The sequence below is a fragment of the Neophocaena asiaeorientalis genome, unplaced genomic scaffold, assembly GCF_003031525.2.
Source record: "Neophocaena asiaeorientalis asiaeorientalis breed wild unplaced genomic scaffold, Neophocaena_asiaeorientalis_V1.1 scaffold99, whole genome shotgun sequence".
Classification (NCBI taxonomy): Eukaryota; Metazoa; Chordata; class Mammalia; order Artiodactyla; family Phocoenidae; genus Neophocaena; species Neophocaena asiaeorientalis.
In genome coordinates, this window is record NW_020173022.1 from 1,595,649 (window position 1) to 1,616,381 (window position 20,733).

At 37.8% G+C, this 20,733-nt stretch overlaps 1 pseudogene; it reads right to left on the bottom strand.

Annotated features, from left to right (window-relative positions):
* Nucleotides 1-17,345: 17,345 nt before the first annotated feature.
* LOC112398050 (riboflavin kinase pseudogene) lies at nucleotides 17,346-19,956 on the bottom strand (annotated as a pseudogene).
* Nucleotides 19,957-20,733: the final 777 nt, after the last annotated feature.

The window sequence follows — 20,733 nt, forward strand, 5'->3', positions numbered from 1 at the left end:
GGCCTCCAGAACTGTGAGAAATTAATTTCTGTTGTTTATAAGCTACCCAATCTATGGTATTTTATTAGAGCAGCACAGACTAAGAGAGATCATGGCAAAAAGCAGCAACAGTCGCTATAGAAGGCACATAATGTGTTGCTTTCAATTGACACACAAAACAGTGTTACTTTCAGCCCTGTGTTTTTGGTCACTGTATGGGTTTTGTACTTTTTCCCTAACTTTCCACACCCATGGCCATTTGGACTTTCTGCTTACCGGGGAAGAGTTTCTCCAGACAGGAGACTTTCAACGTTAAAACTGGATAATCCTGGGCAAACTGGGATGGTTGGTCATCCTGCATTATAAAGAAGTCCCTATACTCCAAAAAAAAAATATCAAAGCTATTGCCTGGTTGATAAATACACACTGTGAGACCCTTTTTCCAATTTGGCATAACTACCTCTGCTCACCAAGATTCTGCCACAGGTTTCCCAAAGGATACCTTTCTCTATCCACTCTGTTTCTCCTTTTCCCTCGCAGCACACTTTAAGCTGGCCATGCACTTAGAAGCAAATTAAAGATGTGTTAGTGAGCTTCACAACAGAAAGGAGAAATTGAGGCAGTTGTCTGGACAATCTAGACAAAGAGGTTTGTTAGTGTTGGCAACTTGAAACTAGGCAGAGGTGCGCATGGGCCGTGAATAATCTGATCATTGCCGTCTTCCATATATTTGGATACATGCAAAAGAAGGAGTTTGTCCTGAGCTAGAGCTGTCTGTGAAATGCTCCAATCGAGGCCCAACAAGGAAAACAGGCTCTCTCCCTCAGGAGTGTTATTCAATATATGAAGCTCTGGCTAGACCTCTTAAGAATCATCTTTGTTCTTCACTTCCCTGTACCTTTCATGGATTTCTTTATTTCTTAAGGGTCTGCCTACAAGTGGTCCTCACCACTCATCTCCAGAAATGAAGTTACCCTTATTTCGTTACTGATGAGGTCCCAATCCCATCTCTCCACTCAGGGGCCTGAGTCAGGATGGAGTGTGTTATGAGACACCTGGTTGGCTATAAAAATGTTTCTCCAAAACTTCGAACACTTCTATGAAAACAAAACAAAGCAATCTAAAACAACAACAAAAAGCAATCTATTCCCTGAATAATATTTCAGCCACACTGAATTACACCGTGACCTATGAGAATGTTTGTGGAACACAAAAGTACCTGCAGAGATGGCAAATGGAGTCTGGGTCAAATGGAAAGAGAAGATGCTGTCTAGTAAGGCTCGAAGGTTGTGACCTCCCTCATCCCCATGATACGAGGCTGCTCAGGCTAATGCACCATGCATGCAACTTTCACAGAGAGGAAGAGCTGCTGTGGCTAGGTGGAATGGTTTTCCTTTGATATTGGGAGATTTTCAGTTTAGTAGTGGCAAAAGAGGTGGAAATATCCAGAGCTGCCAGCTAGAACTCAGGACAATGTAGAAAAAAAAATGTTGGGGTTATTAAAACCATATTTTACCCAGATGTCGGTAATGGAGACGAGATCTCACAAAGCCCAGCAGTGCTTTTCTTGGTGCTGCCTGGAATCCCAGTCCCTGGCATTGCAAAAATGCTAAAGAAGGCCAATTAATTTGCTGCCAGGGATGTTCTTGGTGCCAGGCAAGGATTCTTGCTTCTGCCTTTCTCAGCTTTTTTAATTTGCTTAGCAGTGGTTTTCAAACCAAGCTCCTACAGGGAACATTCCACGTTCCTTGTCTGAAATGTTTAGTGCTGAAGTGTTCTGTCACTAAAATAGAATAATGGAGGTTACATCCCAATTCACAGAGAAAACAAAATTACAGAATAGCTATCCAATTTTAGCTGTTTCTCTCATAAATGTTTGGTTACCTTTCAACATCTGAATGGACAAGTAGCTCATGAAAAAGAAAAAGTAATATTTGTTAAGATGATTGAAAACATCTCTTGAAATCCTCACTCATGTGGGCAAGTTAATCCACTGCTCTAAAGCTTCAGTTAGTTTTACCATCAGTAAAATGGGGATATAAAACTTAGCTCACTGGGTAGTTATATTAAACTAGATAATGTTAGATAATATCTGTAAAGACCTTAGTATAGTTATCTTGGACAAGTTACAGACTCAAAAAATATTCATCATTTTTAAAAGAGATATGGATACTTGAAAATATGAAATGTAATCCTCTAGTAAGATATTTTTTCCTAGTTTGTGTGATAGAATTAGTACTTGGGTGAGAATTTCATTGTGTTTGGTTTCACTGAATTTTCTATTCAACCTTGCAGTCAACTTCACTGAATATGTTTTCTTATACATTTGCCAACGTTTCCACCTTTTTCTAGGAAGATAGAAATCCCGTGCTAAGATCTTAATTTTGGATTCCATCTTTTTGTTTCTCTTCAATTATTTTGTCATTCCGTTCTGGTGTTAAAAAAGAGAAAACCAGCCCAAAGTGGAGTTGTTCATGCTAAGTTCCATGTCACCAGACTGAGACTTAATTATAGTTTCAGATTTTCCAGGGATGAAATCTGAAACCTGTCAATCAAAAATTTCCTGATCATCACTAGTTAGGTAAACTGCCTGGTAGACCTCTACCATCCCCTAAAGGAAAGTAACTTTGCAATAAGCAATGCACTTTTTTCCTAGTGTAACTTCCTTGTTGCATTCTGCCTATGAAAGCCTTTCATTTCGTACAACTTATCAGAGCTCCTTTCTATCTGCTAGATTGGATACTGCCCAATTTGAATCAATTTTTGCTCAATAAACTCAAACATTTTAAATATGCCTCAGTTTATCTTTTAACACTGGTCTCAGCTCAGGAGTGGCTCAACTAAGAGGTTAGTTTTCCCTTAGTTTAATCTCTCCAGATGCCCATATCTGCACCCAGCTCGTGTGCCTCTTTCACAAATTTTTGCCTCAGCACTGTCTACCCTCCACCTCTGCTATGTATGACTCCATCCAATAGGTCTCACCTAATTGGCTCTAAATCTACATTATCCTGATTTTTTCAGTTATCTTTTGTATACATACCTTCTCTATGACCAGATTATGAGATTCTTAAGGTTAGGATTACTATATATTTATTTATTTATTGTTAATCCTTGTAGCTCCTAGCAGAGTGTGGGACCCACACTTGGTACTCAACAAATACTTGCTTTCAAACTCTTTCCTATTCAAAACTGAAAGCATTTAGGGGGTCTGAAAAGAAGGATTTCCTCAGGCAATCTTGAATGTCAGGTCAGAATGTAAAATTAATACTAATAACAAAATCAGCATTTGGTATTTATAGCATGTTTTATTATATCAAAGTGGACCCTCACAACAGCTCATTGAGGCAGGGAGGAATTATTATAGTTACCTTCATCTTACAGAGAAAGACTTTAACTCATGAGTATTGAGTTACTTTTCCAAAGTTGTGCAGATTGAACATTGCAGAGGCAGAATGAGAACCAGGTAACCTGACTCTGTATCCCATACTCTCCCAATGGTGCTGAGCTGTTATCTTCCCAACCCAATTGATGAAATATTTCCCTACAAAATCTCTTCTATATCTGTACATCTGAACCAAGGCATGAGGAGTCATACTTTGCCCTAGAAACAAGAGCTCTCATTGTAAAGAAATTCTTTTTCTGCTTTTCTTTTCTGAACTAAATTTACGTAAGACTCGTGGTCTTGGCTAGGGGTGGATTGTTTTCATTTTAAGTTAAAATATTGCCCTTTAGAGAAAATGGTTGTCTTTGAATTTAGCACCTACACCAAGTGTCCAAGCTTGGAAGTCAGGGCAAGGTAGAATGCAGCCAACAGGTGCCCAGGGGGCATCTTAGTAGCTGTAGTCCAGCACAAAGCTGTTGAAGACGAAGAGGTTGTTACTCATGAGGTACACTTAGGAGGTCTCTCTTGTTGTGCTATTTCAAAATCATTCCTAATAATGCTGGTTCCTTGAGGAAGCAGGGATACACCCTAGGGAAAAAGAATGCCCATACATACAGGAGTTGGATGAAAGCTGAACATTTGCCTCAAACATTTGACACTGTCTTCCCATCAAGAAAAAAAATGTGAAACTGGAAGTCCCAGAAGATTCTCTTCATAGCAATTCAGATTAATAGTTTAAGACACACTTATAATGTCACAGAAAAGTGGAGAATTCTGTGAACATTTAGTAATTATGTAATGCTCAAGTCATAGCAATAATAACACATTCAGCAGTGTATTAAAAATTAAACAAATAATAGGGTATTGTGTGAGAGTATAGAGATATGAAAGAAACCAGAAGAGACTAATGTGAATATTTTTGAGTAGCCAAAGTGAATTTTTTTAGAACCTCTAATCGCCAAAATTCAGTTTTAATGAAGGCATGGTGCTGTTTACAAACAGGAATCCAGCGTATTGTATGTCATAACACTGAAAGAATGAGGTAATACAAAGCTTGGCCAAAAACTATGGTTTTGTTTCACTCTTAAATGGTTTAACCATTGTGCTTAAATCACCCAGTTAAATAAATCAGATATATCGTTTGTTTCTTCATTGCCCTGATTGGTTGCTTGATGGAACAGTTCAGTCATAATGGCTGAATTATGGCAGAATTGGTGCCCATAAGTACGGTCTAGAGAGGATTATATACTTTTTAGATTGGAAAACACAGTATAGATTTCCTTGTCCAATGTTTGTAATCAACTCTACTTTTACAAGTATCATCTATAAAATCTCATGCTGGAAGGAATTTGGAAGGACCAATGATACTTTTGGGAAAAATTTGACATTTGCCTCTTGCACAATGCTGGAAAGAGCTTGGGCTTTGGAATCAGAAGTCTTGAGTTCAAGTCTTAGTCCTATCTCATGTAACTATGTAAACTCAGTCAAGTCACAATCTCTGGGTGTCTACTTCCTCATTTGTAAAATAGGGGCAATAATACCTACCACACAGGTCTGTAGAAGAGCTATATGGTTGTTATTTTTTTCATTTGTATTATTTTTAGATTCCACATATAAATAATATCATTTAGAAATGATATGTATTAGTGATACATATCACTAAATGATTTAGTATTTATCTTTTTCTGTCTGACTTACTTCACTAAGTATAATATTCCCTAGGTCCATTCATGCTGCTGCAAAAGGCAATATTTCATTCCTTTTTATGGCTGAATAATATTCAATTATATATATATATATACACACACACATATCTTCTAAAGCCAATTGTCTTTTGATGAACACTTGGGTTGTTTCCGTGTCTTGACTATGGCAAATAGTGCTGCTATGAACACTGGGGTACATGTACATTTTTGAATTAAAGTTTTTGTTTTCTTCTGGGTATATACCCAGGAGTGGAATTGCTGGATCATATGATAGGTCTATTTTTAGTTTTTAAAGGAACCTCCCTCCTGTTTTCCATAGTGGCTGCACCAATTTACATTCCTACTAGCAGTGTAGGAGGGTTCACTTTTCTCCACACCCTCCCCAGAATTTATTGTTTGTAGACTTTTTGATGATGGCCATTCTGACAGGTGTGAGGTGACACCTCATTGTGGTTTTGATTTGCATTTCTCTAATAATTAGTGATGTTGAGCATCTTTTCATGTACCTGTTGGCCATCTGTATGTCTTCTTTGGAAAAGTATCTATTTAGGTCTTCTGACCATTTTTTGATTGGGTTCTTTGTTTTTTTGATATTGAGTTATATGATGTGTTTGTATATTTTGGAGATTAATCCCTTGTTGGCTGCATCATTTGCAAATATTTTCTCCCATTCCATAGATTGTCTTTTCGTTTTGTTGATGGTTTCCTTTGCTGTCCAAAAGCTTTTAAGTTTGATTATGTCCCATTTGTTTATTTTTGCTTTTATTTCTTTTGCCTTGGGAGGCTGATCTAAGTAAATATTGCTATGATTTATGTCAGAGAATATTTTGCCTATGCTCTCTTCTAGAAGTTTTATGGTGTCATGTCTTATATATAGGTCTTTAAATCATTTTGAGTTTATCTTTGTATATGGTAGGAGAGAATGTTCTAATTTCATTGATTTACATGTAGCTGTCCAGGTTATTTGTTATGTTTGCATTCTTTGGTAATAAGCATGAATAGAATAGACATGACTGGGACCGAACTAGCCCTTGGATCTGGAGATGAATTTGCACTGGACTCTTAGTTTCAATGCATACTTGATAGATGAATAAAGAGAGAAACCAATGAAGCATATATTGACTCTCAAATCCTGTAAGAGCTGTTTTTTCTATTCCAAATTATCCAAATCCTTTCCATTTCCTCCTTAAGCTTTCAGTGATTGCCTCCTTTCATCAGATCTGCAGTGGTCAGCTTCTGCATTTTGAATTTATATATTATCTTTTATTGCTATTGGGTATCTTTTTTCTATCGAAATACTGCTTGAGTGCTGTTATTTCATTATTCCCCCACTGCAACCAAAAAGGTGCTGTCCCCACAAGATGTTTTTAATAAATACGTGCTGACCAATTGACTGGAAGCTTACCTGATGATGGGGGACATTGTGTGGTGGCAAACAGTGGCACAGAGCATGTAATGGAATGCAATCCACTGCTGTGCATACTAACTGATAAGTGCAATGATGTTAATGTTACATGTGGTTATTTTGAAAATGCATATTAAAAACTTCTTGCTTTATAAAATTCATTGAATTTTATGAAGATTACCTGTACTTTTATGGTATGATCAAATTTCAATTTGTACCAGAGTATTGTCTTCAGTTGAAAATTTTGGTGAGAAATACAAGTCCCCTACCATTCTGGGATACATTAAATTTAAAGTCTCCTGGAAGGCCTGATCTTTGTTCAAAAGTTTGCTTTCTTTTGCAACACTTTTCCTGCCTTCTAACTACTCTGTCTCTTGTCAGATAATATTAATTCAACACCCATTGGTGAACACCTGCTATAGGTCATAAACTGTAGTAGCTACCAAGGATTCAGAGATAAATATGACACAATCCCTGTCCTCAAGGATTTTACTGTCTGAGGGTGGGAATATCATTTTAAATAGTTACCATAAAGCATAGTGGCAAAGGCAGTGATGGTTCTGTACACAGTATTGTATGATGCCCCATGAAGGCCTCCTAACCAGCCTGGGAGAGATCAAGGAAGGCAAGGAATGGGGAGACAAGAAGCAGAGGACAATCCCATGGAAGACAGTGATGCTTTATTAGGAAATGGAACTTAAACCCATGAACTATAGGGAGCATAGAAAGTAAGAGTTAAAGATCACTATAGATCACTCTCCCAGCCATGAGTAAGTGGAATTTGAAGGAGGCAAGTCAGAATGGAGATAAGGAGACCAAATAGAAAAATGTTGCAGTAGCTTGGAAAAGAGATGATGAGTTCTACTTGTAGTTATTTTTCATGGAACTGTAGACTGTCTGGTGTCGGAAGGTACTTCTTTCATAGTTTAAATATTTATATAGTTAATAGTTAATAAATACCTACTGTATGTGGGACAGTGGGTACAAAGGGACAAAGAGAACATTTAGTCTTTGTCAAAATAGGAAAAATGCAAAAGTATGACAAATGCTGTGAAGTCGGTATAGTTAGGTATTATGGCAGCACCAGTGAAGGACTACTGATTCACCCTGGGGAATCAGGGGTACAGCACTGTGAGACAGCCAGGGAAAGAAGGTGCAGGTACAGAGGCATCCGGGAAATATAGGAATGGGAAATAATATATAAAAGACACAAAGTCATAGAGGGACATGTCATGTTCTCTTCAGGGAAATGTGAATAATTCTGCATGGCTGGAGCAGAATTATACCCGAGGGGCACAGTGTCATAGAATATATGTCACTGGTAGAAATATGTTTAGGAATCATGTGAAGATTTTAAGCAAGGACAAAACATATTAGATTTATGTTTAGAAAAATCTTCTTCCAGCAGATGGGTAGATTTCAAAAGAAAACTGTAGCTAAGGAGACTGTGAGGCAATGATAAGGGTTTAAATAAATGTCGTAGTTGGAGATTAAATAAAATAGGTCAAATCCAAGAATTGCTCAGGAGGCAAAAATTATAACTGATGATTCCATAGTACTGGGAGCAAATGTGAATGTATGGCCCCCATTCAAGAGGAATGCAGGGAAAACCAGGAGTTACTGAAAACAAGGAGGAGGCGAGGTATGAGTCTATGAAAATGATGGAAAATGTATGTTTATTTATTTTATTTTTTTGAGCCATGGGATAGAAATTCTAAGAGCTTAGGTAGTAAAAACATTTGGGGATGTGAGAATGAAAGCAATAGTGAGATAATATGATTGGAAGAATATGAATAAAGAGTATGGGAGAGAAGGTATAAATAAAGGGGCTGCCACTGAGGGCATTAGCCAAGAATAATCAACTGAGTAAGCCATTCATTCACTCAACAAATACGTTTTGATCTCCTATAATGTACTAAGTACTCTGCTAGGTGTTGGGAATACAGTAATGGGCCATGTTTACCAGGGGAAGACTGACTGGCTTTATAGTTTCAGATGTTGAGTTGATTTGGTACTCTTGCTGGCTGAGGCCTCAAGTGGGGAGAGAAAGAATGAAATTAGCGGTCCACAGCATCACCTACAAAGAGCAGCATAGTGCAGTCTACATTACAATACTCATGCACTGGACTCAGTCAGGTCTGAGTCAGCTCTGCTGTGTAGGGTATGTGGCCTTGGAAAAGTAATTCAATTTCTCTGTTGTTTTTCTTGTTTATAGAATGAGAATAATGATAGTCACCTTGTAAGTCTACTATAAGTATTCAAATGAGGTGCATTTAAGGGCTAAGTACCCGGCTCAGAGTATGTACAAAATAATTTTATCATCATCACAATTTGGTACCTACATTTAGAGCCACATGTAAATCAAAGACCTGGTTACCTCAGGACATGGAGACGGACGCTGAATTCACTGAGGCCTGTGTGGGCTGAAGTGACACGTAAGGTCAAAGGCAGCTTCTTTAAGGACGACTGACTTCATGTGCAAGGACCTCAAAATTGCCACTACTGTTAACTTGCTTGTTTTCTGCTTTTCTTTTAGCAAGTGAGATCTTTACAATGTTTGATGGAGCTGGGACACTTTATTCTACTTGTTTAGATTAGGGGTCCAAATTCCTTCACTGGGATTAAAGCTAATAAAGAAAATAATTTATATTTTTATTGAATAGGTTGTGATTACCAAATTCTAGTGATCAATTTGGTTTATGATGCAGGTAACCTTCATCCCTCAAGATAATGTTGGAAAAGAGCCTCATGATAATGTTGGAAAGAACCTCTCTTCTCATGAAAAAAAAGAGCCTCATGAGAAGAGCTTTGATATCAGCCCAACACAGTTATCAGTCTGCTAACACACTGGGTATCCTGGGGTTTAATCAACTGAAGAGAACAGTAGTACTTATTAAGCATGATGATTCTCTAGGCAGAAATCTTCCCACGGCACATGTGGTAAAGAAAAATGAGGCTGTGACTCTGTGTGGAGCTGAAATAATTGGGGAGGCTGGGGGACCGAGCAAAGATAATTATTGTCTCAGTTGTCAGAATACTCCTGCTTACTTGGGTTAGATTCAGCTTATGGAATTGAAGGTTTGTGATGTAGGAGTCATTTTAGAAGGCAGACAACAAAGAGTTATTGTAACTACAGGAGATGTTGAATCTGTTCCTGATTTTACTATGATGTGTAAAGTCTACAGTAATATGAAAAAGTAGAGTAGTAATGCTATGATTTTCAGACCACTCATCTGGCTTTTTAGACCTCCAACAACATTCTTCCACTTACTGTACAATGTATCTCTCTGTCCAAGGGTAATATGTAAAATATTGGAATACATCTCTAAATCTTTTCTTTATACTGTACAACATTCAGCTATGGAAAAATAAAACACAGAGTCTAAAAACTTTCTGTCTCCTTACTCTCACTGGAAACCCTTGACTCCAAGTTGATACAGCAGAGAGAAACTGGGTTTTGCAAACAGCCTGACTTGGGTTCCAAGTCCACTCTCACTAGCTGTGTGACCTTGGGCAAGTTACGTTCTATTTCAGAAACCCTTGAACCCATCTAAAAAATGACAGTAAGCAAGCCTACCTAGAGTAGCTGCAAGTGTTAAATAGGAAAGTCTGTTAGAGAGGAAAGCCTGTTAGAGCACAGAGTTCAAGGGCCTGAATCACCCTTACATTTAACCTCACTAAACCACTGAACAGGGACCTGGGAGTGTACATAACCAAGCTAATATCCCAGAGCCTTGAATTCTAGATCCAACTTTGCCACTTATTCATGGGGTGTCCTTGAGCAAGTCGTTTACCTCAGTGGGCTCCAGCCTTCCATGGGTAAGAGGTAAGAATTGGACTAATGGGCCCCAGGGTTTCCCTCAGCTCCTTGAGAAGCACCTCACTTCCATAGGTATGCCCAGACAGTCTCCACTACTGGCATGACTCTTATTCTTTTTTCACTTGTCCCAATGTCTTCTATTTCATCAGCCCATAGTGATACTCCTACCTCTGCAATAGCATGAGATTTCCTGGGTGTATCACTCACCGTACCCTTGATTGTCACTCACTGGACACTTGATTATAAGCAGACTTCTTTTAATTTTTAACCTTTCTTGAATTTTAGGTCTTGGCTCCTTATCTAGAAAAAAAATCTTCCTGAAGAAAGGAGTCTGTGTGTGTGTGTGTGTTTTGCTTTTTTGTTTTTTTAATAACATCATTTGGTCAAGATTAACTTCAAGGCCTGAAAATATTGACTAATCAAAAATGGCCCTACTGCAATTTCTTATAATATATAAATACTTAATAAAAAACTTAAAAAAATGTAGACACTATTAACTAATTCCTAAACCACACACTATAGGTTTTTCAAAAGCAATAGTAATTTAACAAAATGTAAGGTGACAACACAATATCAAAGAATTTTCACACTTAATGAGGACAGGATCAGCAGCAAGGTACTCGAACAAACACAGATATGTTTTACACTTTCCATGTTCGTTTTTAACTTTGTTTCATAGAGCCACTGATAATTGAGGTTTCTTTCAAATATAGGATTTCTAACATTAAATTACATTTTCTAAGTATTTCTATAGAGGATAAATGAAAAGAACACCAACTACATTGTTTGCTGTAAATTCACACACCAAAAATTCAAAGTAATCCAGCTGAATTTATTGCTGCTTCCCCCTTCTCCAACATTAGCTTTAGGTGGTTTTCTAATTATTATATAAACTGTTTTGTTAAAATCAGTTCTCTCATTTATATGGATTAGGGGAAAATGGTTTTATAAAGAGTTACCTTTAAAATTAGCTTCTAGATAGCACTCTTTAGCCTTAAATTAATTGTGCACACACAACTACAACAGTTCGCATTTGCTCAGGAACATATAACCACATTAAAAACAAATAACTTTGTATTTCAGAGTCTAGTTGGCTCTTCAATAGTTTTCCTAAGGGGGAAACAAGTATTTTGTGTTGTTTAAGAAACTGGTATATATAAATGAACTGCTAGGTGCTCGTTTAAACTTTGAGGAAACCTAAACATGAAGTTTTAGGTGTTTTTTCTAAAATGTAAGAGATATGCACTTGAGTGCTGCCAGAGGTCTGCGGAGAGAAAGATGCTGCTGTGTGGAGGTGAAGGGAATGACAACCACATGCATTGAAAGATAGACAAAATGAAAAGGTGGAGGACTATGTACCAGATGAAGGAACAAGATAAAACCCCAGAAAAAACAACTAAATGAAGTGGAGATAGGCAACCTTCCAGAAAAATAATTCAGAATAATGATAGTGAAGATGATCCAAGACCTCGGAAAAAGAATGGACACAAAGATTGAGAAGATGCAATAAATGTTTAACAAAGACCTAGAGGATTAAAGAACAAACACCTAGAAGAATTAAAGAACAAACAAACAGAGATGAACAATACAATAACTGAAAAGAAAAATACACTAGAAGTAATCAATAGCAGAATAACTGAGGCAGAAGAAGGATAAGTGACTTGGAATACAGGATGGTGGAATTCACTGCTGCAGAACAGAACAAACAGAAAAGAATGAAAAGAAATGAAAACAGAATAAGAGACCTCTGGGACAATATTAAATGAAAAAAAAATTTGCATTATAGGGGTCCCAGAAGGAGAAGGGAGAGAAAGGACTTGAGAAAATATATAAAGAGGTTACAGTCGAAAACTTCCCTAACATGGGAAACAAAATACCCACACAAGTCCAGGATGCACAGAGAGTCCCAGGCAGGATAAACCCAAGGATAAACATGCTGATTACTATAAACGCATGTTTATAGTAACCAAATTAACAAAAATTAAAGACAAAGAAAAATTATTGAAAGCAACAAAGGAAAAATGACAAATAACATACCAGAGAACTCCCATAAGGTTAATAGATGATTTCTCAGCAGAAAGCCAGAAGGGAGAGGCACGATATATTTAAAGTGATGAAAGGGAAGAACCTACAACCAAGATTACTCTACTCGGCAAGGATCTCATTCAGATTCGATGTAGAAATCAAAAGCTTTACAGACAAGCAAAAGCTAAGAGAATTCAGCACCACCAAACTAGCTCTACAACAAATGCTAAAGGAACTTCTCCAAGTGGGAAACACAAGAGAAGAAAAGGAAATACAAAAACAAACCCATAACAATTAAGAAAATGGGAATAGGTACATATGTATTGATAACTACCTTAAACGTGAATGGATTAAATGCTCCAACCAAAAGACAAAGGCTCGCTGAATGGATGCAAAAACAAGACCCATATATATGCTGTCTACAAGAGACCCACTTCAAACCTAGGGACACATACAGATTGAAAGTGAGGGGATGGAAAAAGATATTCTATGCAAATGGAAATCAAAAGAAAGCTGGAGTAGCAATACTCATATCAGACAAAATGACTTTAAAATAAAGAATGTTACAAGAGTCAAGGAAGGACACTACATAATGATCAAGGGATCAATCCAAGAAGAAGATATAACAATTATAAATACATATGCACCCAACATAGGAGCACCTCAATATATAAGGCAAATGCTAACAGCTATAAAAGAGGAAATTGAAGATAACACAATAATAGTGGGGGACTTTAACACCTCACTTATACCTATGGACAGATCATACAGACAGAAAATTAATAAGGAAACACAGGCTTTAAATGATACAACAGACCAGATAGATTTAATTGGTATTTATAGGACATTCCATCCAAAAACAACAGATTACACCTCCTTCTCAAGGGCACACGGATCATTCTCCAGGATAGATCACATGTTGGGTCACAAATCAGGCCTCGGTAAATTTAAGAAACGTGAAATCATATCAAGCATCTTTTCTAAATGCAACACTATGAGATTAGAAATCAATTACAGGGAAAAAAAATGTAAAAAGCACAAACACATGGAGGCTAAACAATACATTACTAAATAACCAAGAGATCACTGAAGAAATCAAAGAGGAAATCAAAAAATACTTACAGACAAATGACAATGAAAACATGATAATCCAAAATCTATGGGATACAGCAAAAGAAGTTCTAAGAGGGAAGTTTAGAGCAATACAATCCTACCTCAAGAAACAAGAAAAATCTCAAATAAACAGTCTAAACTTGCACCTAACAGAATTAGAAAAAGAAGAACAAACAAAACCCAGAGTCAGTAGAAGGAAAGAAATCATACAGATCAGAGCAGAAATAAATGAAACAGAAGCAATGGCAAAGATCAATGAAACTAAAAGCTGGTTCTTTGAGAAGATAAACAAAATTGATAAACCTTTAGCCAGACTCATCAAGGAAAAGAGGGACAGGACTCAAGTCAATAAAACTAGAAATAAAAAGGAGAAGTTACAACAGATACCACAGAAATACAAAGCATCATAAGAGACTACTACAAGCAACTCTCTGCCAATAAAATGGATAATCTGGAAGAAATGGACAAATTCTTAGAGAGGTATAATCTTTCAAGACTGAACCAGGAAGAAATAGAAAATATGAACAGAAGAATCACAAGTAATGAAATTGAAACTGTGATTTAAAATCTTCCAAGAAACAAAAGTCAAGGACCAGATGGCTTCACAGGTGAATTATATCAAACATTTAGAGAAGAGCTAACACCCATCCTTCTCAAAATCTTCCCAAAAACTGCAGAGGGAATAACACTCCCAAACTCCTTCTACGAGGCCACCATCACCTTGATACCAATACCAGTGAAAGATACTACAAAAAAAGAAAATTACAGACCAATGACACTGATGACTATAGATGCAAAAATCCTCAACAAAACACTAGCAAACATAATCCAACAACACATTAAAAGGATCATAAATTATGATCAAGTGGGGTTTATCCCAGGAATGCAAGGATTCTTCAATATATGCAAATCAATCAATGTGATACACCATATTAACAAATTGAAGAATAAAAACCATATGATCATCTCAATAGATGCAGAAAAAGCTTTTGACAAAATTCAACACTGATTTATGAAAAAAACTCTTCAGAAAGTGGGCATAGAGGGAACCTACCTCAACATAATAAAGGCCATATATGACAATCCACCAGCAAACATCATTCTCAATGGTGAAAAACTGAAAGCATTTCCTCTAAGATCAGGAATAAGACAAGGATGTCCACTTTCACCACTATTATTCAACATAGTTTTGGAAGCCTTAGCCATGGAAAACAGATAAGAAAAAGAAATAAAAGGAATACAAACTGGAAAAGAAGAAGTAAAACTGTCATTGTTTTCCAATGATATGATACTATACATAGAGAAACCAAAAGATGCCCCAGAAAACTACTAGAGCTAATCAATGAATTTGGTAAAGTATCAGGAAACAAAATTAATGCACAGAAATCTCTTGCATTCCTATACACTAACAACAAAAGATCAGAAAGAGAAATTAAGGAAACAGTCCCATTCACCATTGCAACTAAAAGAATAAAATACCTAGGAATAAACCTAGCGAAGAAGGTAAACGACCTGTACTCAGAAAAATATAAGACACTGATGAAAGAAATCAAAGATGACACAAACAGATGGAGAGATATACCATGTTCTTGGATTGGAAGAATCAATATTGTGAAAATGACTCTACTACCCAAAGCAATCTACAGATTCAATGCAATCCCTATCAAATTGTCAGTGGCATTTTTTACAGAATAGAACAAAAAAATCTTAAAATTTGTATGGAGACACAAAAGACCCCAAATAGCAAAAGCTGTCTTGAGGGAAAAGAACAGAGCTGGAAGAATCAGACTCCCTGACTTTAGATTATACTACAAAGCTACAGTAATCAAGACAATATGGTACTGGCACAAAAACAGAAATATAGATCATTGGAACAGGATAGAAAGCCCAACGATAAACCCACACACCTCTCGTCAACTAATCTATGACAAAGGAGGCAAGGATATACAATGGAGAAAAGACAGTTTCTTCAATAAGTGGTGCTGGGAGAACAGGACAGCTACATGTAAAAACAAATACCATATGCTAACACATATATATAGAATCTAAGGAAAAAAAAAAAGGTTATGAAGTACCTAGGGGTAAGACGGGAATAAAGACACAGACCTACTAGAGAATGGACTTGAGGATACGGGGAGGGGGAAGGGTAAGCTGGGACGAAGTGAGAGAGTGGCATGGACATATACACACTACCAAACGTAAAATAGATAGCTAGTGGGAAGCAGCCGCAAAGCACAGGAAGATCAGCTAGGTGGTTTGTGACCACTTAGAGGGGTGGGATAGGAAGTGGGGGAGGGAGGGAGACGCAAGAGGGAAGAGATATTGGAACATATAACTGATTCAGTTTGTTATAAAGCAGAAACTAACATGCCATTGTAAAGCAATTATACTCCAACAAAGATGTTAAAAACAACAATAACAAAAAAAACAAAAAGACACATGCACCCCAACGTTCATTGCAGCACTATTTACAACAACCAGGCCATGGAAGCAACCTAAATGCCTATCAACAGACGAATGGATAAAGAAGATGTGGTATGTACATACAATGGAATATTACTCAGACATAAAAAGGAATGAAATTGGGTCATTTGTAGAGACATGGATGCATCTAGAGACTGTCATACAGAGTGAAGTAAGTCAGAAAGAGAAAAACAAATACCGTATATTAACGCATATATGTGGAACTTAGAAAAATGATACAGATGAACCGGTTTGCAGGGTAGAAATAGAGACACAGATGTAGAAAACAAACATAAGGACACCAAGGGGGGAAAGTGGAGGGGGGGTGGTGGTGGGATGAACTGGGAGTTTGGGACTGACATATACACACTAATATATATAAAATAGATAACTAATAAGAACTTGCTGTATAAAAAAATAAATAAAATAAAATTCACACACAAAAAAAGTGAAAAGATTCTGAGAATGGGACAGGACCCAATCCCTTAATGGCTAAATAAATTATGATTCTCAAAGTAATTAATTAATAAAAATGGATGTGAAATCTACAAAAAAGAGAGATATGCATTTAATCGCTGTTTATATAGTGAAGGGATGGGATGGCACATACAGACTCAGATGAAACTACATTTTGTAAATGTAGAGTTGTAGGATATTCTAAACGGAAAAACTAACACTGACAATCGTTTACCGGAAGCAAAGGTTAAGAAAAATGTTGAAGAATATCTACTCTTAAAAAGAGAGAAGTGTTATACAACACAAAAATGAGATCTAGAGATTCGAAAAACGCTCGTTTTACTGTTTTAAAAGAAAAACAAAAAAATAATAGGCACAGACTGTAGACCAATTAAAACTGAGGCAGCTGTAACAAAGATGGAACACAGTACAGTGATTTGAGCCCTTAAAGGAAATGACTAATTAAAATGAAATTTCGCAAGTCTTCGTGTCTATAATAATATATAAATGCACAAAATATCAAAAATACGAAGTCTGGATTTTTCCCCTTAGGTTTGTAATAAACTGTCAAACCTCTGCTTAATATAGTTGCTTTTATAAGCCTTCTGATAGCAAAGCATGCTACGCAGGTACATGCATGCTAGAATTTTACCATGAGAATTATAGTTCTCATCGCAAACTAATGACTTGCCTGTTACCCGTATTTATATATATTTCATTTCCATTATAAAACACTTAAGACCTTTCTAGTGGTACATTTTAATCAACATACATAAAATAGAATCTTAATTTTTAAAATGAAGCTTTTTAGTACTGTAACATGATGGGTTTAATTGAACAGTTGGAACATAGTATGGTAACTACATTAAACTGTTTAAACTAATTCACAGCTGTAGGAAAATGTTTGATTTTTAAAATATAACCAAGATGAGACTGTAGAGTTATGAGCAGTAAAATATTAGAGAATAGTGAATGAATAAATAAAACGCTTTTCCATTAGTGGCCATTCATTATTTTGCTTTTAGGAACCGGGAAGAAATTGTCTTCTTTGAGTTTCAAATGTTCTGGTAACTAGTCATTTCTTGGCTTCCTCACTATCACCTTGAATTGCTGAAATAAGTGACTCTAAAGAATCAAAGTTCTTTTCTGGTCTGAGGTAGCCAAAAATGGCCACATTAAGAATTTCCCCATAGAAGTCCTCTTAGAAAGTATGCATGATATGAGTTTCCCTGGACTTTTTTGTATTCTTGTAGTATGGGTTCCATCCTATGCTCACCACCGTCTTACGGACGTCTCCACTTCCAACACTGGCCCAACCATAATAAATGCCAGTGGATACATCAGCTGGAATATTATCTACTACTTGTTCAGGAAACTTAGCTGTAGGGATGCCCGGCTGCTTGGAGCCGCGACCGAAGCCCCGCACCACTTGGCCGCTGCAGAAGTATGGCAGGTGCCTCATGACGTCGTCCGCTCGGGGTGCGGGCTGCGGTCCAGTCCGCGCGTTCGGCGGTGCCGCCGTCGAGGCGGTGCCCGGACCCGCCGGACCAGCCGGGGGATACGGGCTGGAGCTGCGCCGGCCGGCCGGCCCGGCGAGCACACGGGCTCACAACAGGCCGAGCCGCGCGGACTACACGCTGCGGCGAGACCCTCACGCCGCTGACCGAACAGAAGGTGCCGGGCGACGCAGAGGCTGCGTCTGGGCTCCGGAACGCCGGCGATCGCGGAAGTAAGTCAGGAGTGTGTTTTATGCTTTGTGGCTTCCTTCAGTTTGTTCCAGGAACAAAGTAGGTGATTAATGATACCTTGTTGAAGTAACAGTCAACATTAAATGTACAACAGCACAGATGTGTGAGATTATGGATTTAGAACAAGCAATGGCGCCATTCTGGGAAGGGCTGAGCCTGATGCCCTGCCCCAATAATCCACTCATCCACATCTTTCCATCTTTTTCTATCCGTCTGCAAGGACTTTTATCAAGGCTTACCTACGCATGTGGAGAACTAAGCCTGCCTTCTCTCTGAATTTCTGGGAAGTCCTTCTCCAACTTGAACTGTGCTGTTTTACACTGTGAGAGATTTTCAATTCCTTTTTCCTGGGAGCAATGGGCAGAACTAATTTGCATGACATTCTACTGTCTCGGTAGGGGACAGGCAGGTATGACTCAGAGCCTGTTTGATTTCCAAAACGTCTTTCCAAGGGGTTAGGGCTAATGAGCTCACCTTTGAGTCTGCCAACAAAAGAGGCCCAAGGAGACACCCAGGTCAGTTGAAATCCACCAGTCTCAGAGAGGGAAGATGTGGCACACCAGCATGGCTTATGAATGCCTGCCAGGCAACCTTATAAACAGGAAACCCTGACTCTGAGAAGCTAGCTTCACTGCTTCAGTCCAGTTTATCATCAGCTAATCCCACAAGTAACTCTTAGTGGGAATAACCAGGAAAAACAAGGGTCATAACGTCTGTATTCATGAAATTTTAATCTGTGTTAGCGTTAGTCTTAGGGCTCTACCTTTATTTATTCATCAAATATTTGTTGTATCGGGGATGCATCAAACAAAATTCACTGCCCTCCCACCCCCCTGGAACTCATATGCTGTTATAAGACTCAAAAAGCATCCAAATTCATACAGAGTTATACCAGTTTACCAACCTGAGCCCCTTTGCCCCTCAGCCCCAAGTCTCTTCAGGTCTTAGTTAACTAGGCTCTATCTCATGTGCAACAAATACCTAGCCCTGTCCTTGCTGCTCAGATATTGATTTCAATATAGTTGAAAAGGTCATAAAAACACCAAAATTCACATTCTGGTCATTAGTGTGGTAACACACTTTCTGAACATGTGACAATTGTGACTGGTGTGTTTTCCAACTCCCTCATCATTAGTGAGTAGGTCTGCAAAGGATGAAATTAGTGATTACCTAGTGATGCTGGGGAAAGAGCAGGAGATGGCATTAACCCCCCGCAAAACCACAGCAGCAACATATACCACCACGCCTCTTAATAGAACTACACAATTTTCAAAGTACCTTTACTCATGTTTTCAATTACTGATTGCTTAGAGCTTTGGTAGGTTTTCCCAATAAAAACTGAAAACCAACTAGAAATCCAGATTAATTTTAAAACATATGTCTTAGATGCCCACTATGTGTAAAACATCTTGCCAGGCGCTAAAAACCTACAAATGAACCAGAGAGGCAGGATCCCTGCCTTCATGAGAGTGAAAACAAAGACGTGGAGTACTGGGGGAGCCAGGGAGGGACCCTGAACCAGTCTTAGAAAGCACTGGAAGTTTTCTGGGGAAGCTGAGCCCATGCTTGGCCCTGAAGGGCAAGTTAGACTTTGGCGAGTGGAGGAGTTTAAAATATTCGTTTCTCATTGGCCGTATGACAGAATGAACATCTGTTCCATTGTCTCTGGGGATGGTGAGAGACGTTGGAAAGAGCAGGTAATTCTTCATATTAAATTATAATTCACTAGGTGGCCAGTTAGATGAAAGAGTCTGGTTTTATAATCTTTCTTTCCATGAAGTCACCATATGCTCACCTTTCAGCTGGAACACGGTCCTGGGGCTAAAATGCTTGGCAGCTGGTGACCGTTTTTGTTCCATAAGATTAAAATACTTTTTTAAAAAAATTATAAACACAATCAATGGTAATTGTTTTTTAAAGTTGGGAAAAGCAGAAAAGTATAAAAAAGAACAGAGAAATAAACAGTAATGCTACAATTCGGAGAATTCAGAGAATATAGGAATTTACATTTTTTAAAAGATATTTCTATTCAACATTTTTCACTGATACAGATACTCATTCATTCACACAGACACCTGGGCTCCTTCTGGGTGCATTGGGGAGAGGAGAAGAAGGAGGTCACAAATGGTACATTTCCAGTACTTAGCAAGGCACAGCAGAATCTAATAAATAGGTTTTAAAATACATAGGTAGTGTTGGTTGGTTTTTAGTTTTTAGGAGATTGTGGTTATTTCAGCCTGCGAAAAGTTTAAGTTCCATGAAAATCTGTGCTATGCATGAATACATTATTATTTAAAATGACTTTTTGAGGTAGGTGTGTTTTCTTATCCTTGCTTTACAAAGGAATTAGTTGATAAAATATATTCATTTCACTTACCTAAATGACTCTGGCTTCCAGAACGGTAACTAGGCTCTGGTACTGCTTCTTAACACAGTGGTTTAACTTCAGAGAGCTAAAGAGAAGCGCTAACCAGGTTTAATTAAAATTGATGGAAGCTTTGTAAGATTTTCTTTTGTTCTTTTCTTTGATTTTCTTTGTAAGAGTGGTCTCTATTGACTCTATGGCCTTTGCTTGTGTTGGCCACCTTGATATGCATCCCTGTTTGGATGCGGTCTGTATTGAGCAACCTTTTCCT